The sequence below is a fragment of the Oncorhynchus nerka genome, linkage group LG28 (genome assembly GCF_034236695.1).
Source record: "Oncorhynchus nerka isolate Pitt River linkage group LG28, Oner_Uvic_2.0, whole genome shotgun sequence".
Lineage (NCBI taxonomy): Eukaryota > Metazoa > Chordata > Actinopteri > Salmoniformes > Salmonidae > Oncorhynchus > Oncorhynchus nerka.
In genome coordinates this window covers 47851684-47876224 of record NC_088423.1, presented here as the reverse complement: position 1 = coordinate 47876224, position 24541 = coordinate 47851684, and the positions used below count along the sequence as shown (strand labels likewise).

Below are 24541 nucleotides of genomic sequence, written 5' to 3'. Positions count from 1 at the left end.
CAATTTTAGTTACGGCTTCCTATTTCCTATTTCGCAACAAAGCATCCTTCACTCATGCTGCCAAATATACCCTCGTAAAACTGACTTTGGCGATGTCATTTACAAAATAGCCTCCAGCAGTCTACTCAGCAAATTGGATGCAGTCTATCACAATGCCATCCGTTTTGTCACCAAAGCCCCATATACTACCCACCACTGCGACCTGTATGCTCTCGTTGGCTGGCCCTCGCTTCATATTCGTTGCCAAACCCACTGGCTCCAGGTCATCTATACGTCTTTGCTAGGTAAAGCCCCGCCTTATCTCAGCTCACTGGTCACCATAGCAGCACCCACCCGTAGCATGCGCTGCTGCAGGTATATCTTACTGGTCACCCCCAAAGCCAATTCCTCCTGTGGCCGCCTTTCCTTCCAGTTCTCTGCTGCCAATGACTGGAACGAACTGCAAAAATCACGGAAGCTGGAGACTCGTATCTTCCTCACTAACTTTAAGCACCAGCTGTCAGAGCAGCTCACAGATTATTATTTCGCCACTATGGCCTCTTTAATGCCTTACCTCCCTTAACCTACCTCATTTTCACACACTGTATATAGACTTTTTCTACTGTATTATTGACTGTATGTTTGTTTATTCCATGTGTAACTCTGTGTTGTTTGTGTCGCACTGCTTTGCTTTATCTTGGCCAGGTCGCAATTGTAAATGAGAACTTGTTCTCAACTGGCCTACCTGGTTAAATAAAATAAATAAATATGTATATGTGTGTCATTGGTAGAGGTCAACCAGTGGGCTGCTATTCACCTATCCAGTTATAGATTAGTGCTGCAGATGAAGGAAAGGACACTTTTCGAGTCTAGAATGTTGACATGCAGGCAGATGCAGCAGCTGCGTTCGGTCTGTACCCATTGTATCTGTCATGTCGCCTGTCCAGGCCCTGTTGTCACCAAAGTCATCCAGCTGTAGCTTGCTGAAGATAACCATGAGAGAGCTGACTGATTTGGCCGTGCCCTCTCCTGACAGAGCCGCCGACCAGACCACTGTCCCTTAGATACTCAACACTACTACTTAACACCTGAGGCGACACTTACTGGAGGGATCACAAGTTCCAATGGGGGGGGGTTGAAATTGAATTTAGCTTTACCTTGGCTTGTCGTATTGGGATGCTTTCTGGGTGACATTTTAACCCCTTTGATCCTCTAGATCTAGCACTGGATCCTTATGGGAACCATAGGCTGTGTGTGCTCTATATGTCTCTTTCTATGATAGCACATGCTGTATAGTGATGTCCCTCTAGGTTCATGCTCTCAACATCCTGAAGTGCTCTTCACAGAGACACTCATCTGGGGGAGAACATCGTTCCCTTCGTCACGGAGGGAATGCACGCAGCAGTCCTGGGTTTCACCTCCCCCGGTCTGGGCTGTGAGTCCTCATCCCTCCATCCTTCCTTCCATCACCCGTCGTCCCTCTCTTTCTCTCCACTCGTCTGAATCTGTCCTGCAAGACGATAGACCTATGATAGTTGTGCAGTCTCCCTCTTCCTCCCTCCGCCATGCGCTCCTCCTCTTCGTCATCCCTCTCTCTCTCTCCCTTCATCTGAATCTATCCTGCTGGAGGATAGTCTTCTGAATGTAATCTCTCCTCCTCCTCTCTCCGTCTCAGGTGAGTATCTCCTCCGCCCTACTATTCAACATCGTCATCATGAGGATCTTTGGCATGAAGAAAGGCAAGGACAAACACTCCAAAAAGAACAGGTCTGGAGCCGTCCTCAGTCCCCTAGACAACATCTCTCACTGTTTCCTATAGTAGAGCACCAACATCCCAACCTGCTTGCTCAGCCTCTGTACTTCTCTATAGGGCCTACACTAGCATATGTTAGTGCAAATCTCCCATTGGCCTTTATGCACGGTTTATACACAAAAGCCCCCCCCCCCAAAAAAAAAGTCCGGCGCCGACAGAGATGGCCGCCTCACTTCGCGTTCCTAGGACACTATGCAGTTTTTTTTTTTTTTACGTGTTATTTCTTACATTGGTACCCCAGGTCATCTTAGGTTTCATTACATACAGTCGAGAAGAACTACTGAAATATAAGAGCAGCGTCAACTCACCATCAGTACGACCAAGAATATGACTTTTGCGAAGCGGATCCTGTGTTCTGCCTTTCACCCAGGACAACGGAATGGATCCCAGCCGGCGACCCAAAAACGACTTGGAAAAAGAGGGAAACGAAGCGGTCTTCTGGTCAGACTCCGGAGACGGGCACATCGTGCACCACTCCCTAGCATACTTCTCGCCAATGTCCAGTCTCTTGACAACAAGGTTGATGAAATCCGAGCAAGGGTAGCATTCCAGAGGGACATCAGGGACTGTAACGTACATTGCTTCACGGAAACATGGCTCACTGGAGAGACTCTATCGGAGTCGTGCAGCCAGCTGGTTTCTCCACGCATCGCGCAGACAGAAACAAACATATTTCTGGTAAGAAGAGGGGCGGGGGCGTATGCTTCATGGTTAACGAGACATGGTGTGGTCACAACAACATACAGGAACTCAAGTCCTTCTGTTCACCTGATTTAGAATTCCTCACAATCAAATGTCGACCGCATTATCTACCAAGGGAATTCTCTTCGATTATAATCACAGCGGTATATATTCCCCCCCAAGCAGACACATCGATGGCTCTGAACAAACTTTATTTGACTCTTGCAAACTGGAATCCATATATCCTGAGGCTGCATTCATTGTAGCTGGGGATTTTAACAAGGCTAATCTGAAAACAAAACTCCCTAAATTGTATCTGCATATCGATTGCGCAACCAGGGCTGGAAAAACCTTGGATCATTGCTATTCTAACTTCCGCAACGTATATAAGGCCCTGCCCCGCCCTCCTTTCGGAAAAGCTGACCACGACTCCATTTTGTTGATCCCTGCCTACAGACAGAAACTAAAACAAGAAGCTCCCGCGCTGAGGTCTGTTCAACGCTGGTCCGACCAATCTGATTCCACACTCCAAGACTGCTTCCATCACGTGGACTGGGATATGTTTCGTATTGCATCAAACAACAACATTGACGAATACGCTGATTCGGTGAGCGAGTTCATTAGAATGTGCGTTGAAGATGTCGTTCCCATAGCAACGATTAAAACATTCCCAAACCAGAAACCGTGGATTGATGGCAGCATTCGCGTGAAACTGAAAGCGCAAACCACTGCTTTTAATCAGGGCAAGGTGACCGGAAACATGACCGAATACAAACAGTGTAGCTATTCCCTCCGCAAGGCAATCAAACAAGCTAAGCGTCAGTATAGAGACAAAGTATAATCTCAATTCAACGGCTCAGACACAAGAGGTATGTGGTAGGGTCTACAGTCAATCACGGATTACAAAAAGAAAACCAGCCCCGTCACGGACCAGGATGTCTTGCTCCCAGGCAGACTAAATAACTTTTTTGCCCGCTTTGAGGACAATACAGTGCCACTGACACGGCCCGCAACCAAAACATGCGGACTCTACGTCACTACAGCCGACGTGAGGAAAACATTTAAACGTGTTAACCCTCGCAAGGCTGCAGGCCCAGACTGCATCCCCAGCCGCGCCCTCAGAGCATGCGCAGACCAGCTGGCTGGTGTGTTTACGGACATATTCAATCAATCCCTATCCCAGTCTGTTGTTCACACATGCTTCAAGAGGGCCATCATTGTTCCTGTTCCCAAGAAAGCTAAGGTAACTGAGCTAAACGACTACCGCCCCGTAGCACTCACTTCCGTCATCATGAAGTGCTTTGAGAGACTAGTCAAGGACCATATCACCTCCACCCTACCTGACACCCTAGACCCACTCCAATTTGCTTACCGCCCAAATAGGTCCACAGACAATGCAATCTCAACCACACTGCACACTGCCCTAACCCATCTGGACAAGAGGAATACCTATGTGAGAATGCTGTTCATCGACTACAGCTCGGCATTTAACACCATAGTACCCTCCAAGCTCGTCATCAAGCTCGAGACCATGGGTCTCGACCCCGCCCTGTGCAACTGGGTACTGGACTTCCTGACGGGCCGCCCCCAGGTGGTGAGGGTAGGCAACAACATCTCCACCCCGCTGATCCTCAACACTGGGGCCCCACAAGGGTGCGTTCTGAGCCCTCTCCTGTACTCCCTGTTCACCCACGACTGCGTGGCCACGCACGCCTCCAACTCAATCATCAAGTTTGCGGACGACACAACAGTGGTAGGCCTGATTACCAACAACGACGAGACTGCCTACAGGGAGGAGGTGAGGGCCATCGGAGTGTGGTGTCAGGAAAATAACCTCACACTCAACGTCAACAAAACTAAGGAGATGATTGTGGACTTCAGGAAACAGCAGAGGGAACACCCCCCTATCCACATCGATGGAACAGTAGTGGAGAGGGTAGTAAGTTTTAAGTTCCTCGGCCTACACATCACAGACAAACTGAATTGGTCCACCCACACAGACAGCATCGTGAAGAAGGCGCAGCAGCGCCTCTTCAACCTCAGGAGGCTGAATAAATTTGGCTTGCCACCAAAAGCACTCACAAACTTCTACAGATGCACAATCGAGAGCATCCTGTCGGGCTGTATCACCGCCTGGTACGGCAACTGCTCTGCCCACAACCGTAAGGCTCTCCAGAGGGTAGTGAGGTCTGCACAACACATCACCGGGGACAAACTACCTGCCCTCCAGGACACCTATACCACCCGATGTCACAGGAAGGCCATAAAGATCATCAAGGACAACAACCACCCGAGCCACTGCCTGTTCACCCCGCTATCATCCAGAAGGCGAGGTCAGTACAGGTGCATCAAAGCTGGGACCGAGAGACTGAAAAACAGCTTCTATCTCAAGGCCATCAGACTGTTAAACAGCCACCACTAACATTGAGTGGCTGCTGCCAACACACTGACTCAACTCCAGCCACTTTAATAATGGGAATTGATGGGAAATTATGTCAAATATATCACTAGCCACTTTAAACAATGCTACCTAATATAATGTTGACATACCCTACATTATTTATCTCATATGTATACGTATATACTGTACTCTATATCATCTACTGCATCTTTATGTAATACATGTATCACTAGCCACTTTAACTATGCCACTTTGTTTACATACTCATCTCATATGTATATACTGTACTCGATACCATCTACTGTATCTTGCCTATGCCGCTCTGTACCATCACTCCTTCATATATCTTTATGTACATATTCTTTATCCCCTTACACTTGTGTCTATAAGGTAGTAGTTTTGGAATTGTTAGATTTACTTGTTGGTTATTACTGCATTGTCGGAACAAGAAGCACAAGCATTTCGCTACACTCGCATTAACATCTGCTAACCATGTGTATGTGACAAATAAAATTTGATTTGAATTGTTTGTGAGTTATGATTTGACCTTTTGAACTCTACCAGGATGTTGTGCCCGGTTGGTTCTGTCCTGTACCACCAGGGGGCAGTGAGGCCCCACCAGCCAAGCGCTTCCTCAGCCCCAACCAAAAGTTATCAGCTCTACTACTCTCTCTCTTTGCTTGAAGAGTTTGGCAGGAACATACAGTCTAGTGCTACGATTCCCTAAAAGACTTGAGTATGCACTCACACTTTGCCTTTAGAAGGGATGGACTGCACTCTCAAACTCCCCATCTGCTTTCTTTGTTTTCTAGTCATCCATAACCCCATTTTTCTCTCTCCTCTCTCCTATACTTTTTCTCACTGTGATATCCAGGACTTGGCTATATAATTATTTTAACAGTTTGTTTTAATCAAGTCTAGTGAATATGAGCTGCATACCTGTCTACAAATAGGAGTATGCACGTACAGTCGCACACACTTACGCACTAGACAGACTCTTTCACTCTCTCTCACTCACTCACTCCACCCCCCCCCCCCCCCACACCTCCACCAGTTGACAGCAAAGCTGCTATTGTCGCACACTCCCTCCACTCCCCCAACCCGGCACCCCCTTTGCCCTTCAATCACTGTTCCACCGACCTTCACCTCTGACCTGTGTGTCGGTGTTACTGTGAGGGGGTTAGACTTGTACTTAACGTGACCCCCTGAAGCACTTGACTGGTTGGCGTTCACCCTATAGCCTTCACCCTACTCTGTCACCTCTCCCATCATTCCCCACTCCCCGCAAATGTGACCCTTGTCCATACCCACAATGCAGTGCTCTGACGGGGCGCTCGCTCGGCCCTGTCCTGGGTAGCTAATCTCGCACCTGCACAGGACAGAGTCGAGCGAGCGCCCCCTCAGAGCACTGCATTGTGGGTATGGACAGAGGTCACATCTGGAGTGAGTGGGGATTGATGGGAGAGATGATAGTAGGGCAAAGGGTATAGGTTGACTGGAGAGAAGGGGGTAAAAGATTAGAAAAAAGTTTTAGGGTAGAGAGACTTGCTGAGGCTTAGAAAAAAGTATTTGATTGTTATACAAAAAATGAATCCTATGCTTATAGATGCTGTGTGTGCGATAATGTTATTTTGAGGTCTTAGCTGAACTGACTTTTACCCATGGGGGCAGATGAGTTGATCTGAAGAGATTTTTCTTTCTCCTGATGATGTCCAATCCGAGGTCCTTTTGGCCCGTCCGACAGCACAGTCTGTTTTAGTGTTTTCCTTTTAGTTTAATTTGCTTGTGTGGCAAGAAACCTTCTGATCCCTCTGGACCAGGTCAACTATCTTGTTAATGTTTTGGGGTATTTTTTATTTTTTGCCATTTGCTTTTTCTTGGTGTTTTAGTCTGTCCCATATTATTAGTGTGTGAGAGACAGAGAGAGACGTGTGTTTGTGTTTCCCCTGCTCGTGTGTTCTGCGTCTGGCTCGTGTTATTACTGTGATTATTTGGTTGTGTGTTCTGGCTAGAGTAAATGCGTTGTGACAGGCTGTCCACTCCAATGTCTGGCTGGATGCTGGTGTGTGTGTGTTGGGTCGGCTCCCATGGCTCCAGTGGAGGTGAAGTGTATCGGATCCGTCGGGGCCGGCTGACCTCTGACCTGTGTGTTTTTTTGCGTGCGTGTGAAAGCTGTGTTTGTGTGTGCGTGTTAGAATGACTTGTATGAGGTTTGAATCTGACGTTACTGAATCTGTTGTTTTATATATATATATGGTTATTTCTTTGTTATTTATTATTGCCGTTCTGCGTCTGGATGTTATTTGGATAACACTGCTCAAAGTTCATGAGAAACACTTTTGCCCTACAAAACTCCGGCCAACAGCTATAGCTGTAGTTAAGCACCTAGTTCAAACCATGAAGCTGGGAGAGAACATGTGATGTTGGTGCAGGACATGCGGCCTACAAAGTTATAATTATAGGCTAGCGAAGTCGAGTTTTAATTTTAGAATATAATATGGCCTATTTTACATTTGTGTATTTAGTAGTCTGACTCATACACTCATACAGTGCATTCGGAAAGTATTCAGACCCCTTGACTTTTTCTAATTTTGTTACGTTACAACCTTATTCCAAAATTGATTAAAACATTTTTACCCTCATCAATCTACACACAATACCCCATAATGACAAAGCAAAAACATGTTTTTAGAAATTTTTGCAAATGTATTTAAAATTAAAACTGAAATATGACATTTACATAAGTATTCAGACCCTCTACTCAGTACTTGGTTGAAGCACCTTTTGGCAGAGATTACAGCCTCAAGTCTTCTTGGGTATGACGCTACAAGCTTGGCACACCTGTATTTGGGGAGTTTCTCCCATTCTTCTCTGCATATCCTCTCAAGCTCTGTCAGATTGGATGGCAAGCGTCGCTGTACAACTATTTTCAGGTCTCTCCAGAGATGTTCAGGTCTGGGCTCTGGCTGGGCCACTCAAGGACATTCAGAGACTTGTCCCGAAGCCATTCCTGCTTTGTCTTGGCTGTGTGCCTAGGGTCCTTGTCCTGTTGGAAGGTGAACCTTTGCCCCAGTCTGAGGTCCTGAGCGCTCTGGAGCAGGTTTTCATCTTTCTCTCAATCCTGACTAGTCTAACAGTGCTTGCCTCTGAAAAACATCCCCACAGCATGATGCTGCCACCACCACCATGCTTCATCATAGGGATGGTGCCAGGTTTCCTCCAGATATAACGCTTGGCTTTTAGGCCAAATAGTTCAATCTTGGTTTCATCAGACCAGAGATTCTTGTTTTTCATGGTCAGAGTCCTTTAGGTGCCTTATGCCAAACTCCAAGCGAGCTGTCATGTGCCTATGGTAGTGGCTTCCATCTGGCCACTACCATAAAGGCCTGATTGGTGGTTGTCCATCTGGAAGATTCTCCCATCTCCACAGAGTTACTCTGGAGCTCTGTCAGAGTGACCAAGGTTTTTGTTCACTTCCCTGACCTAGGCCCTTCTCCCCTGATTGCTCAATTTGGCCGGTCAGTCAGTTCGGTACAGAGAGATCCTTGATGAAAACCTGCTCCAGAGCGCTTAGGCACTCAGACTGGGGCAAAGGTTCACCCTATCCAACAGGACAATGACCCTGAGCACACAGCCAAGACAACATACGAGTGGCTTCGGGACATGTCTCTGAATGTCCTTGAGTGGCCTGGCCAGAGCCCGGACTTGAACCTGATCAAACATGTCTGGAGAGACCTGAAAATAGCTGTGCAGCGACGCTTCCCATCCAACCTGACAGAGCTTGAGAGGATCCGCAGAGAAGAACGGGAGAAACTCCCCAAATACAGGTGAGCGAAGCTTTTAGCTTCATACCCAAGAAGACTTGTGCTTCAACAAAGTACTGAGTAAAGGGTCTGAATACTTATGTAAATGTGATTTTTCCTTTCGATTTAAATGTTTAAAAACCTGTTTTTGCTTTGTCATTATGGGGTATTGTGTGTAGATTGATGAGGGAAAACAAATATTTTATCCATTTTAGAATAAGGTTGTAACGTAACAAAATGTGGGAAAAGTCCCTTGTTGGGCAACGTACGTATGAGCCAACCTCTCCTTTCTCTCTCTATTGTTGCTTCATTCCTTTCTTGCTTTTAACAGTAAAATGACATTAGTTTTGTTCTTATCTTCAGCATTCTAATGACCTGCTTGAATAATGTAGGACTGGAATAAGATGCAGACGGCTTTCACTTGGCGACAGTTGACTGGTTATGGGTCTAAACAAATATCTGCAATAGTCTACCACCATCGCACGTTCTCTCTTCTTTCAAACTCCCCGTGAGATCTATTGGCTGCTCTATTTAACATTCAGCAAACAAGAGCACGTATCCCTCTTCGAATAGTCTTATTAGCATAAGAAATGCTATTCTTGTCTAGCTTTTCCTGGGACTCCAAGAGTGTTTTTTTTTTAAGGAGCGAGGCCTGGTGGGTATTGTGCAGGAGACCGAGGGTATAAGTTTAGAAGCTAAGGCTAATACTGCATTGATTTTTTTTGTACCTGAAAGAGGTAGACGAGGACATCGACATTTGAACAGGATTATATTGAACAGGATTATCTATTTGGGGTGGAATTGATGGAGGGAGACTGAGTGCTCGCGTGCGCACGGATTTAAAGCAACGATATTTGAGTGATTTAGGCTATTTTAAACCTTTGCAAGCAGCAAAAAACAAATCAAGAAATAATGTGAACCCCAAAAGCTAGATGGAGACGCACATTTAGTTATTATATTACTGTAGTATAGGCTATGCCTACCTGTCACCAGATTAAAAGTGACCATCATGAGATGATGGAGAGATTGTGAACTGCGTTCCATACTGAGATACGCGCTGTCCCCGCTCTGAGCGTTGATGATTCATCTTAATGCAGAGGGAAGGCCGTAGAGAAGCCAGATTTAGACATTGCACATCATTTAACAGTTCCATTTCATGTCATGCTGTTAGTAGAAATGTATAATCATTTACCGGTTTCTCACTGTTATTCATCCGGGAAGAAGGAGTGGGTTTGGCCGGGGAAATCTCAGTAACCCGGTTCCCACTATTCAACCCAGTGTGTACTGTGTGTGTAACTGTGTGCGTTTTACTGTGTGTGTGTGCGTGCGCACTGGTGTGAGTATAGTGGTCAAAGGTGATTTTGTGTGGCATAGCTCAGAGCCCTGTGACGGACAGGTTTGCAGGGGGCTGGGCCGTGTTAGCTGTGTTAAAGCCGTTTGGCCTGGCTGGAAGGCTACGCTAATCCTAAGTGAAAGAATACATCTCTTTGTGCGACTGTAACTGCTACCACATTGGTCTAGTCGGTCCCAATCGGGGGACTGTTTTCCGTGTCGCGCTGTGGCGCTGCTTGCCGCCACATGCGCCCTCACCAGACACAACCGACGCACCTCTACCATGACGGCGCCCCGGCTCTAACTCGGACCAGGCCTGGGACGGCTTAGTTAGTAGGGGGGAGAGGAAGTGGGGTGGGAAGGAGGGAAGGGTGGATGTGTCTCTTTCGGGAAAGAATGTGTCGCAGTCGTGGCTGGAAGCATATGTGTGCTCCGGTCTTCATGTAATTGGTTTACGTTGTTTGGCATTGCAGGCTAGCCTAGCAAACCCTTCCTTCCGTTTCAGGGCACGTTATTAGACTTTAGGAGTTCAAAAAATAGGCCTTTATTGGCTTGGGGTAAATGGTGGGGTTTCAGCGTTTTTGAGTTTGCGCTTGCCAAGGTTGAACAAAGTTAATCCGCACTCGCTACCGCTCCATCCCCCCCCAAACCCCCCCACACACAAAGTGACTGAGTCAGACTGGTGTCCACAGTACACAATTTCTTTCCAGACACACTGCTTGCCTTACCTGTTTTGGGGATAAACAAGTGGTGCAGGCTGAAGTGAAGTGTGTTTCTCTCTGAGTTGGTAGTTGGCATGAGCCTCATGAGAAGCCGACCCTGCTGGCCTGCTTCTAATGAGCTCTTTATGGGCCTGTAACGCTTTGATATGGAAGGAAGTGGTTTAGAAGCCAGAACTGCACCGGAGAGGTTGTTTTCTTTATTTCTCCAAGTTCCTCTCTCTCCCACTCGCTCCCCCTCCCCCAGTCTCTCTCTCTCTCCCTCCCCCCAGTCTCTCTCTCTCTCCCTCCCCCAGTCTCTCTCTCCTCCCTCCCCCAGTCTCTCTCTCCCCCTCCCTCCCCCAGTCTCTCTCTCTCCCTCCCTCTCCCAGTCTCTCTCTCTCACTCCCTCCCCCAGTCTCTCTCTCTCCCCCTCCCCCAGTCTCTCTCTCTCCCTCCCCCAGTCTCTCCTCTCTCTCTCCCTCCCCCAGTCTCTCTCTCTCTCTCTCCCTCCCCCCAGTGTCTCTCTCTCTCTCTCTCCCTCCCCCAGTCTCTCTCTCTCTCTCTCCCTCCCCCAGTCTCTCTCTCTCTCTCCCTCCCCCCAGTCTCTCTCTCTCTCTCCCCCCCAGTCTCTCTCTCCTCTCCCCCCCAGTCTCTCTCTCTCCCTCCCCCAGTCTCTCTCTCTCTCTCTCCCTCCCCCCAGTCTCTCTCTCTCCCTCCCCAGTCTCTCTCTCTCCCTCCCCCAGTCTCTCTCTCTCTCTCCCCTCCCCCAGTCTCTCTCTCTCCCTCCCTCCCCCAGTCTCTCTCTCCCTCCCTCCCCAGTCTCTCTCTCTCTCCCTCCCCCAGTCTCTCTCTCTCTCCCTCCCCAGTCTCTCTCTCTCACTCCCTCCCCCAGTCTCTCTCTCTCCCTCCCTCCCCCAGTCTCTCTCTCTCTCCCTCCCTCCCCCAGTCTCTCTCTCTCTCCCTCCCCAGTCTCTCTCTCTCCCTCCCCCCTCCCCCAGTCCCCAGTCTCTCTCTCTCTCTCCCTCCCCCAGTCTCTCTCTCTCTCTCCCCCCCCAGTCTCTCTCTCTCTCTCCCTCCCCCAGTCTCTCTCTCTCTCTCCCTCCCCCAGTCTCTCTCTCTCTCTCTCCCTCCCCCAGTCTCTCTCTCTCTCTCTCCCTCCCCCAGTCTCTCTCTCTCTCCCCCCCCAGTCTCTCTCTCTCTCCCTCCCCCAGTCTCTCTCTCTCTCCCTCCCCCAGTCTCTCTCTCTCCCTCCCCCCAGTCTCTCTCTCTCTCCCCTCCCTCCCCCAGTCTCTCTCTCTCTCCTCCCTCCCCCAGTCTCTCTCTCTCTCTCTCCCTCCCCCAGTCTCTCTCTCTCTCCCTCCCCAGTCTCTCTCTCTCTCCCTCCCCCAGTGTCTCTCTCTCTCTCCTCTCCCTCCCTCCCCCAGTCTCTCTCTCTCCCTCCCTCCCCCAGTCTCTCTCTCTCCCTCCCTCCTCCCCAGTCTCTGTCTCTCCCTCCCTCCCCCCCCAGTCTCTCTCTCTCCCTCCCTCCCCCAGTCTCTCTCTCTCCCTCCTCCCCCAGTCTCTCTCTCTCTTTCTCCCCCAGTCTCTCTCTCTCTCTTTCTCCCTCCCCCAGTCTCTCTCTCTCTCTCTCCCTCCCCCAGTCTCTCTCCCTCCCCTCCCCCAGTCTCTCTCTCTCTCCCCCCAGTCTCTCTCTCTCTCCCACTCGCTCTCCCTCCCCCAGTCTCTCTCTCTCTCCCTCCCCCAGTCTCTCTCTCTCTCCCACTCGCTCTCCCTCCCCCAGTCTCTCTCTCTCTCCCTCCCCCCAGTCTCTTGCTCACGTTTCTCTGCACAAGGAAACTTGTATAATTATCAAATGGTTTGCAGAGCTGGGTAGGATGCTCTGCTGACGTTACGCTACTGTTTAAATAAAAGAGTAGATCTACAGCAGGGGTAGGCAACTAGATTCAGCCACAATTTTTGTCCGTGCGGGGGGGGGGGGGGGGTGGTGTGTGACCAAAATAATGATAATTTGTACATTTACCACAACTAAGCCCAAAAAGAGTTTTATATTTGAAAATAACTATCATTTCATACCGTGATTACATTGAGACACGATCACATCAATTCCTCTTCTTTTTTTTGTTGCAGAATTTCTGGTGATTTTACAGTATTTTATTAATTATTTTACTAAAAACCTGCGTGTTGCCGACCTACCCGTGTGTACAGTTCAAAAAGTTGAACTGTACACACATGGGCTACCTGAGTTGAAAGACCGCTGTACTGACTTTCCCAATCCTCATCGCTCTCTGCTTCCACACATAGCCTACAAGCCACTGATACAGACCTTTTGGAACATCTACATTTAAAAAAGTCCAATAAATCCATGTAATATCCATTATTTATTTTAGACAGGTTTAAAGAAGCATAATATGAAGAAAATGTAGTCAATTTCAGAAAAACAGAATATGTTAGGTCCTGATCTGGCTATGCCAAATGGCTGTGGGCTACACTAGTTAATTTAGCAGACAAGATTTGCATAGAATTACGTGGTATTATTTTATAGTACGAAGAATAAAATTGAACAAAGCTAAATAAAATAGAAAGGATATCTTCTCCAAACGATTTGAGGGAGTGCGTACATGCGGCTATTCTGTGTTGAGCGGTTAACGAAGAAATCGGTACTCCTATATGCTTAATTTAGAGTTATTATTGTAACATTAGTTGTTCTACAAACTTTGGGCTATATGTTTTGGTTTTTAATACATTATAAGGCTGCATGGTACGACTCTGATTTTAAAAATGTTGCTTGAAAGGCATGAGCTCTGCTTTGTGTTTTGCGCAGGCTGTACACACTTCATCAGTCTCTCATTCACAATTTGACAAGCGCTTGATAATGCCTCGAATTTCACGGGGGCATCCCCTTTGCGGTCGTAATGCACCCTAAAAAAATCCATGCCTTTTGCGTCTAGTGGCCGTTGTGCCCTTGGCACGGAGTGCTGCGTTGTGCCCTTCTCCCTGAGTGATGCAATGCTCCAAAGCATTTCTTGCTCACATGGCTCTCCATCACATGATTGGGTCTTTTGCACAGGCTACAAGTGAAGACCGACACATCAGGGACGCAACTGCGCGCGTCCTTGTCCAATTCCGAGGTGCATATTCAAAATATTGGAAGAACTGTCCACATTCACTTTTTGTCAGCAAACATGATGAGTAGGCCTGTCAATCTACTATCTCCCATAGTACAAAAGTCAACCTATTCTGTGCGAGAAAGTTAAATATTCCAAACATTTTCTGGTCCAGTTGTGGGATGTGATAGATTACAAAAAAAATGTGTTTACGCAATGTGGCTGACGCAACAGTTCAGAACGTTTAGCTTAAGGTGTTGATTAGCTATTAGGCTAATTCTTCACATAAGCGCAGCAATGCGCACATGGTAGTAGACTATAAGCGTGAATGTTCCATTAGCTGAAAATCACATTATCAAAAGTGACCGCAAATGCGATTATGCATATAATGCTTTTATTATAAAGGTGCATATTTATGGTGAAAATGATCTTCCCCAAACTTGAAACTCACGCGCTGCTTATATGTGCCAGTTAGGCTCTACACACCTTGTAAAGTGGATTAATGTGTTTAATTTTAAGAAGTTATTTGGCAGCTTTAGTTATGATACAAACCTTATCAAAACATATAGGCCTATGGGCTAGGCTACATGTGTGCGATTATGATGCGAAAAAGTCGCGACAAAAGGAAGTTTCTTATGCTGGGCATCATTCACGTGATAATATCTAATTCACAAGTGATAGGCTAATGTTGTCACCCATCAGACTATTCTTGATTTAATCTTGATTTTACATATACTAACATGTGTGAAATTAGTTTTGATTTAGAATAGACCGATATCATGCACCTGTCTCGAAACGGGCAGCTGGAAAAATATACACCTCATCTATGCACTTAAATAGCGAATGGCAGATGCTTTTCCCGCAGTTCATTTTCATGCCAGTCAGGTAGGCTATATTCCTGTTTTAAAGATAAGCAATGTGTTTAATATAAGGAAAGTTGAGAAATAAATATGCCGATGTAAATAAATATGCCTAATATAAATATGTATGCCTGGCCTATAGAGAGCTGATGGGATCCTCTTTTTAGTATAGGCCATTACTCTGTTTTCTCGCAATAGTGCATAGCCTACAGAAATGTTGCGCAACATGAGCTCATGGGCTCTCATGAAGTGTGTGATTTAGATTTTCAATGACATTTGCATTGATGTCAGTGATTAGAGGGACAATGGAGTGCAAAGTACCAGGCAGTTAGAAAGTTTGGTTGGCTACTAATGACCATCAGCAGCATCAGAGCTTGGAGTAGCCTAATTTCCGTGATTAAACAGTCACATGGAATTTGACTGCCTGCGAGACTCGTGACCGCCGGTGTGACGGTAATACGGTAGCCGCAACAGCCCTGGTTCCACCCCACCATTGGACAGCGCAGCAGTCTTCCCTCTGTCACCCCCTTTCCCTTTCCTCTTTTCAGCCTCCTCTGGTTTCTCTGGGGCCCTAAATTAAGGCCCAGTTGAGATGGCTTCATTAGGCTCGTTAAGTTCGTTAAGCTCGTTAAAGCTATTGGCCAGAATAATGGCCAGTCTCCTGGATACGGAAGAGGAGGGAGGAGGAATAGACAGACTCCTCCACTCTCTATGGAAGAGTCTTAGTCTTCTTATATCTACCAGTTTCTCTCGTCTCAGTGCCTCCACCTAAAAGCTTTTGGACTCTCGGTCTCTCACTCATATCCCCTTCTTTGCCTCTCGTAGAAGTCATGTATAGTTTCCCAGGAAACTTCAGGGTAATTGTGAGGCTCGTGGATTGAGCTCTCTCTCCTTTCACCATCATACCTCATGATTGTTGTTTTTTTAATTTTTGAGGACATTTTAGAGGCCCCCCATTTTTTGTCATTGTAGAGAAAGTTTTGCAGGTTAAAGAACATTTCCTGCAGTTCTATGCATTTTTCCATGGCCAATACTGTGTTATTTTGCTCAAACATAAATAAATACATACATGAGCAATATTGATTTTATTATTTATATATATATATATATATATTTTTACATGCACTGAAAGTGTTTCGTTACACAGCGCCTTCAGAACGTATTCATACCTCTTGACTTATTCCACTTTTGTTACAGCCTGAATTCAAAATGTATTATACATATATATTTTTCTCTCCCATCTCTGCACAATACCCCATAATGAAAGCATTTTTTTGCTAGAAATGTTAGCAAATTTGTGGAATATTAAATGCAGAAATAAGTCATTTACATACAGTGCATTCGGAAAGTATTCAGACCCCTTCACTTTTCCACATTTTGTTACATTACAGCCTTATTCTGAAATCTATTAAACATTTTTTTAAATAAATTTACACAATAATGACAAAGCAAAAACAGGTTTGGATTATTTTTAGCAAATGCCTTACAAATACAAACCTGAAATACCACATTTTACATAAGTATTCAGACCCTTTACTCAGTACTTTGTTGAAGCAACTTTGGCAGTGATTACAGATTATTGAGGAATTGCTTCCTTCTGGCCACTCTACCATAAAGGCCTGATTGGTAGAGTGCTGCAGAGATGGTTGTCCTTCCAGAAGGTTCTTCCATTTCCACAGAGGAACTCTGAAGCTCTGTCAGAGTGACTATCAGGTTCTTGGTCACCTCCCTGACCAAGGCCCTTCTCGCCCTATTGCTCAATTTGGCCGGGCGGCCAGCTCTAGAAAGAGTCTTGGTGATTCCAACCTTATTCCATTTAAGAGAGATGCAGGCCACTGTGTTGTTTTTGTACCCTTCCCCAGATATGTGCCTCGACACAATCCTGTCTCGGAGCTCTATTGTCAATTCCTTCGACCTCATGGCTTGGTTTCTGCTCTGACATGCACTGTTAACTGTGGGACCTTATACAGACAGGTGTGTGCCTTTCCAAATCATGTCCAATCAATTGAATTTACCACAGGTGGCCTCCCAATCAAGTTGTAGAAACATCTCAAGGATTATCAATGGAAACAGGATGCACCTGAGCTCAATTTTGAGTCTCATAGCAAAGGGTCTGAACACGCCCCCCTTTGCTGCTATCACAGCCTCCACTATTCTGGGAAGGCTTTCCACTAGATGTTGGAACATTGCTGCAGGGATTTGCTTTCATTCAGCCACAAGAGCATTAGTGAGGTCGGGCACTGATGTTGGGCGATTAGGCCTGGCTCGCAGTCAGCGTTCCGATTTTGAATTTGATTTGATTTGAATTAATTTAAAAGGTGTTTGATGGGGTTGAGGTCAGGATTCTATGCAGGCTAGTCAAGTGTTTCCACACTGATCTCGACAAATCATTTTTGTATGGACCTCGCTTTGTGAAACAGGAAATGGTCTTCCCCAAACTGTTGCCACAAAGTTGGAAGCACAGAATCGTCTAGAATGTCATTGTATGCTGTAGCATTAAGATGTTCATTCACTGGAACTAAGGGGCCTAGCCCGAACCATGAAAAACAGCCCCAGAACATTAATACTCTAACACCAAACTTTACAGTTGACACTATGCATTCGGTCAGGTAGCTGCTGGAAACCGCCAAACCCAGATTAGTTTGTCGGACTGCCACATGGTTAAGTGTGATTCATCACTTCAGAGAATGCGTTTCCACTGCTCCAGAGTCCAATGGCGGCGAGCATTATACCACTCCAGCCGACGCTTGGTATTGCGCATGGTGATCTTAGGCTTGTGTGCGGCTGCTCAGCCATGGAAAACCATTTTATGAAGCTCCCGATGAACAGTTCTTGTGCTGACGTTACTTCCAGAGGCAGTTTAGAACTCGGTAGTAAGAGTGTTGCAACCAAGGACAGACGATTTTTACGCGATACGCGCTTCAGTGCTCGGCGGTCTTGTTCTGTGAGCTTGTGTGGCCTACCACCTCGCAGCTGAGCCGTTGTTGCTCCTAGATGTTTCCACTTCACAATAACAGCACTTACAGTTGACCGGAGAAGCTCTAGCGGGACAGAAATTTGATGAACCGACTTGTAGGAAAGGTGGCATCCTATGATGGTGCTATGTTGAAAGTCACTGAGCTCTTCAGTAAGGCCATTCTACTGCCAATGTTTGTCTATGGCGATTACATAGCTGTGTGATCAATTTTATACAACTGTCAGCAACGGGTGTGGCTGAAATAGCCAAATCCACTAATTTGAAGGGGTTTCCACATACTTTTGGTGATGTAGTATATATATTTATTTTACACAGTTTTGTCTGTGTAAAACCCGGCTTAGGCGGCCTGCACAAGGATTTCAATGGCTGAAAAATACCTTGGTGGGTCACCCAGTGTATGTTGGCCTGTGTGAATAGTTTTCCAGATTAGATAGTATTATACCTGCTCATTGACTTACCTACATCTAACCAAACAAGCTCAGCAGAAAAAGAAACGTCCTCTCACTGTCAACTGCATTTATTTTCAGAAAACTTAACGTGTAAATATTTGTATGAACATGACATTCAACAACTGAAACATAAACTGAACTAGTTTCACAGACATGTGACTAACAGAAATTGAATAATGTGTCCCTGAACAAAAGGGGGGGTTCAAAGTCAAAAGGAATAGTCAGTATCTGGTGTGGCCACCAGCTGCATTAAGTACTGCATTGCATCTCCTCCTCATGGACTGCACCAGATTTGCCAGTTCTTGCTATGAGATGTTACCACACTCTTCCACCAAGGCACCTGCAAGTTCCCAGACATTTCTGGGGGGAATGGCCCTAGCCCTCACCCTCCGATCAAACAGGTCCCAGACGTGCTCAATGGGATTGAGATCTGGGCTCTTCGCTGGCCATGGCAGAACAATGACATTCCTGTCTTGCAGGAAATCACGCACAGAACGAGCAGTATGGCTGGTGGCATTGTCATGCTGGAGGGTCATGTCAGGATGAGCCTGCAGGAAGGTTACCACATGAGGGAGGAGGATGTCTTCCCTGTAACGGACAGTGTCGAGATTGCCTGTAATGACAAAAAGCTCAGTCCGATGATGCTGTGACACACCGCCCCAGACCATGACGGACCCTCCACCTCCAAATCGTTCCCGCGCACAGGCCGAGGTACAGGCCGAGGTGTAACACTCATTCCTTCGACGATAAACACGAATCCGACCATCACCCTTGGTGAGACAAAACCGAACCTGGTCAGTGAAGAGCACTTTTTGCCAGTCCTGTCTGGTCCAGCGACGGTGGGTTTGTACCCGTAGGCAACATTGTTGCCGGTGATGAGGACCTGCCTTACAACAGGCCTAAAAGCTCTGTCTGAGCACTGATGGAGGGATTGTGCATTCCTGGTGTAACTCGGGCAGTTGTTGTTGCCATCCTGTACCTGTCCCGCAGGTGTGATGTTTGGATGTACCGATCCTGTGCAGGTCTTGTTACATGTGGTCTGCCACTGCGAGGACGATCAGCTGTCTGTCCTGTCTCCCTGTTGCGCTGTCTCAGGCATCCCAATGTAAGAACATTGCTATTTATTGCCCTGACCAGATCTGCAGTCCTCATGCCTCCTTGCAGCATGCCTAAGCCACGTTCACGCAGATGAGCAGGGACCCAGGGCATCTTTCTTTTGGTGTTTTTCAGAGTCAGTAGAAAGGTCTCTTTAGTGTCCTAAGTTTTCATAATTGTGACCTTAATTGCCTACTGTCTGTAAGCTGTTAGTGCCTTAACGACCGTTCTACAGGTGCATGTTAATTGTTTATGGTTCATTGAACAGGCATGGGAAAAATTATCTTTGGAAGACCAGGTCCTGAAAAAGGGACGTTGAGTTTAGCTTTCCCCAACCGTAACAGTTCCAAGAATATAGTAGACCTAATTTCTGGTCAATAAAGGACAGTATTTAGCCGGGTGTGGAGGCTGTTTGTGTGTGCGTAGGTGTTTTGCGTGTGTGTGTGTGTGCAAGCGGGAGTTTGTGTGTCTCCACATCTCATGACGTTCCCAGATTCCCACTCCTTTATCTCAACTCCTCCTGCCTCGCTGCGTCGGGAGGGTCCGGGCAGACGCGAGGGGAAACTGCGGTTAGGCTCACACATTCTTCTCACTTCTTGGAGCTGGAAGGAAAGACGGAAAAAATATTATTCCAACGTAGCACCTGAAAACAGCCCAGGAGCTGACAGCCACTCCCATTCCCTCTCTCTCTGACTCGTACCATCAGCCAGTAAGAGCGGGGGAATCTGATGTCAGATGCACCCTAATGGAACGTTCTGTTCTGACACTATAGGGAAAATGGACTGGCGGAGAGCAACAAACAGAGCAGACACAACAAACACAGTCAACACCACATAATGTCACGTAAAACAGCTCCATGAGGATGTACAGCGCAAACGAAGACGCCCGTTTACTTTTCAGAGTGTCCGTCACTATTCAGTTCAGTTGATTAAGATACCAGGTTGTACATCAAGACTAATCTTCCCGGGTTCCTTCGCAAACACACGACAGACAGCACAATACAATACAAAACATGAAACACAACACACATTTCGATAAGTAGGCATTATAACAAATAATTAATTCAATGAATTTGTTTGTCTGTAGATATGCGCGTGCGCATATGGAATACTGTTGGCCTATTTCTTGGCTGGAGCATTCGCTCCCTCTTTCCTATAGGTTGTACTACACCTTGATAAGTGTGGTGGATATTTGGAAACTCATCAGTCATTTAGCAGGCACTCTTATCCAGAAGGGAAAGGAAAGGGGGATACCTAGTCAGTTGGGCAACTGAATGCCTTCAACTGAAATGTCTTCCACATTTAACCCAACCCCTCTGAATCCGAGAGGTGCAGGGGGCTGCCTTAATCACAGTCATAATAAGTCAATTTTTCTTCAATAAGAAAGTTGTCAGTGCTAGTAGGAAAAGACAAGTGCTAGCCCCCCCACCCCCTAATAAAATAAAGCTAAGACTCATGTCTTATTTAAGAAACTTTTTGAAGAGGTACTCCCTTATACGGATGTGACAAGCGTACAATTGTTCTTCACATTTAAACTTTTTTTATAAATGGTTTGAGCGATAAGACAATATTCTAAAATTAGGCGAATTCTGAGTATGACCCAATGACCTGTACACCGTTGGTATGACCCCATGACCTATACACCGTTGGTATGACCCCATGACCTATACACCGTTGGTATGACCCCATGACCTGTACACCGTTGGTATGACCCCATGACCTATACACCATTGGTATGACCCCATGACCTATACACCGTTGGTATGACCCCATGACCTATACACCATTGGTATGACCCCATGACCTATACACCGTTGGTATGACCCCATGACCTATACACCGTTGGTATGACCCCATGACCTATACACCGTTGGTATGACCCCATGACCTATACACTGTTGGTATGACCCCATGACCTATACACCGTTGGTATGACCCCATGACCTATACACCGTTGGTATGACCCCATGACCTATACACCATTGGTATGACCACTAGAGGGCAATGCGGTTCAATCTATCACGGTCCTGGCAAACTAACAGAAGTCGCTCACCTTACTGCTGTCCCCACCCCATCCACTCCGCAACGATGGCAGTTAATCCCGTTGTAGGTTCATCACTGCGATGTCCCGATCTTCCGTGTTCTCAGTTGTCAGTACACATTTTCTTCCGACATGGCATCTTGTAGTCTGGTTCTAGATATGAAGTCGACATCCTCTACCATTTGACTATGGCTGCGTATCAACTGCAATCATTTCTGTCATCAGCGCTGGGATTTTCTCACGCTGTCCCTTATCACTCTGCTGCTAGCAACCGGTTGGGTCTCACGCTGTCCCTTATCACTCTGCTGCTAGCAACCGGTTGGGTCTCACGCTGTCCCTTATCGCTCTGCTGCTAGCAACCGGTTGGGTCTCACGCTGTCCCTTATCGCTCTGCTGCTAGCAACCGGTTGGGTCTCACGCTGTCCCTTATCGCTCTGCTGCTAGCAACCGGTTGGGTCTCACGCTGTCCCTTATCGCTCTGCTGCTAGCAACCGGTTGGGTCTCACGCTGTCCCTTATCGCTCTGCTGCTAGCAACCGGTTGGGTCTCACGCTGTCCCTTATCGCTCTGCTGCTAGCAACCGGTTGGGTCTCACGGTGACTCCGTTTCAGATGGTTAAGCATTGCACCTGTGCTGCCTCTGTCGCTCAATTCCACCTTTCCAAGTTAGCATTTATTTCCCCTTTTCAAAGCATTGCCGTACAGGACTTCGCCGCTGTCTCACTCTGGAATATTTCCAACTGTTAACGGCGATTACCTGCGGTTGCGCTGGCAAATAATTTTGGCAAATAATTTGAAAGATGCGTATCTCCTCATACGAACGGAACAGCATTGTTGCATTAGGTATTTGTTACGTTTTTGTATTTTTCCCCTTTTATGATTGTTATCGGGACCTGTTAGTGGTTTTCGGTTAGGGATTTTTTTTCTCTAAACGTTAACGGTCCCAATGTCATTTAAAACTCCCTTAGACTATTAGTAGGCAGGGAGGAAGAGGAGGAGGATGGGAAGGAAGGCTGTGTGTGCTTGTGTGCCTGGGATAGAGGGAGGAGAGGGACCTCTGGCTTTCTCCAATGGCTTTTGAGAAGGAGAGACGACGGGAGGGAGTATTCAATTGTGATCTTCCCACACACGTACCGTACACTCCTCAGCAGTTTTACTGTAACCGAATGAGGAAAAGCTAGCTAATGAGTAATGACCTATTAATAACCCCTAAGAGAGCCCAGGCCAAGCTGCTTTACTCTGAGTAGGATCTCATTTTGTTATGTTTTATGGTGTAGCTCTTAAATGATTTAAACAGACATTTTGTGTTTTTTAGGCCCCACATTTCCCCCCCCCCCCTCAATATAATGTATAAATGATGTGCTCAGTCGCCTCTCTGACCCAACTCTCTATGCTGCCTGATGGATAGAGGTAAAGGGATGATGGAGGGGTGTGTGTATGGCTGGTCTGGTCTGTTACTGCGGGGGTTAACTGCTCTAGGTTCAGAGTGCTGGCTGGTTCTTGTCAGTGGAGGTATGCAGTGCACATCCACCCAAATTAAGCCCATATGTTGGATGTTAAATATAGCAGGGCCCTGGCTGCTCAGGCTCTGGCCTTTTTTCTTTCTTTTCCTCTCTCTGCTTCTACCCCCCCCAATCAGGCGCGTGTGGACGTGTCTGGGAGGGAGATAAGTATCTGCCCCCCCTGCTCTACATCTCTACCTCCAGGACTTATCCCCACTGTGACAGAACAGCTCAGCAGTCCTAATCCACCTTTTCATCTCGATCTCCCTCCATCCTTCTCATCCCCAGCTCCCTTCCTCTGATTCACCTCTCGCTGACAGAGGAATGCGAGAGAGCTATCAGCTCAGCCTTTGCAATGCTTCTCGTCAGTAAGGGTGATGACGATGACCACGACGATGATCGTGATAACTAGACAGATCAGCTGTGTGTTGGGTCGCAGTATTTCCCCCGTGACTCCCTCCACCTGTGAAAGATGAACAGGCTGTCTTCGTTATCTGTCTTTCGCTCGCTCGCTCTCTCTCTCTCTCTCTCTCTCTCTCTCTCTTTTTCTCTGTGCCCTTGGCAGACTGGCACTGCTTCTGACTAACCTGATACCGTTTATCGTTTTTCCACTATCCAGACCAAGCATCTCTGTGCGTGTCTTCCTCACTCCCTCCCACTGCCTCTTTCTTTCTCCCTCTGCTCCCGTCCCTCTTCTGGCTATCCCATTTCACCGTAACAGTCATTATTTAACTGTGCCAATTCCTTCCTGACGGACTCCATTACGGCTCAGAGTTGATCTAGTTTAGTGTTAACACGGTAGAGAGACATTCGTTGGGGAGGAAACCCGACCCCAATGAGCCCCAGATGCCCCCTCTAGCCCTCACCTCCTCTGGGCTGGCGGGTAGCGCAGGTCCCTCTCCGTGACCCCCTGGAGACAGCTTCGGACGGCCCTGTTTCTAAAATTACACCCTACAAACTGTCACTTCCTCTCCAAAGAGTTTTAATGAGACAAATTAGCACTGATAGTTAACATATGGGGCTCAAATGGGGCTGGGGGGGGTTGATGGAGCAGGGTGGTTGGCCATTAGATGATACTGTGTGTGTGTGTGGCAGTTGAGAGCAGAGGAATGATAACTGTTTTCTCTGACACAGGGCCTCTGTGTTCTGTTTGTCTGGGAGTTATAACACAGCAGGTGAAGGACCATTTGTTGAGAGGTTGTGTTCTGTGTCTAAACAGGCTCCCCTTGTCCACCCCTTATTATCTCTTCCATTCACTCTCTCTCCCCCCTCTCTCTCGCTCGCTCCCTCTTCTTACACACGGAGTATATAAGGTCATGTTGCCCTCTAGACTATTGGTGTTGGATCATGCCATGTCTTTTTTGTTATTGTGGCTTTGGATGTAAAAATATTTATCGGCGAGTACACAGTTCTCAATTGTGTTTCACGAATGTCCAAACAAATGGGTTCTTATTTATATGGTGAAACAGGGCCATTGAGAGTGGGCCATTTCAACAGGCAATATTTAATCAAAGACATTTGACTGTTTACATCCCTAAGGGGCGTTTCCTTCTCTAAGTAGAGCAGTATCACTGGAACCCCAATTGATTGTTGGAGGATTGTGTGTGTGTGTGTGTGTGTGTGTGCTCATGTATCATAGAGAAAGGGCGGAGGAGCAGTTGTGGGTGTTGTAAACATATCTTCCAGCCCTCCAGGCCAAGCTAAAGCTCCAAGTAGCAGAGCATCTTCATTTTGACATTCCGTTCCTTAAGCCGCGGTGATGGATTGACGCTCCTCTGCTGTTGTTGTTCTGGAACAGCCCGCTGG

The 24541-nt window shown here is 46.9% G+C and overlaps 1 pseudogene; it reads left to right on the top strand.

Annotated features, from left to right (window-relative positions):
• LOC115113327 (uncharacterized) overlaps nt 1-24541 on the top strand; it is a 114536-nt pseudogene that overhangs the window by 35874 nt on the left and 54121 nt on the right.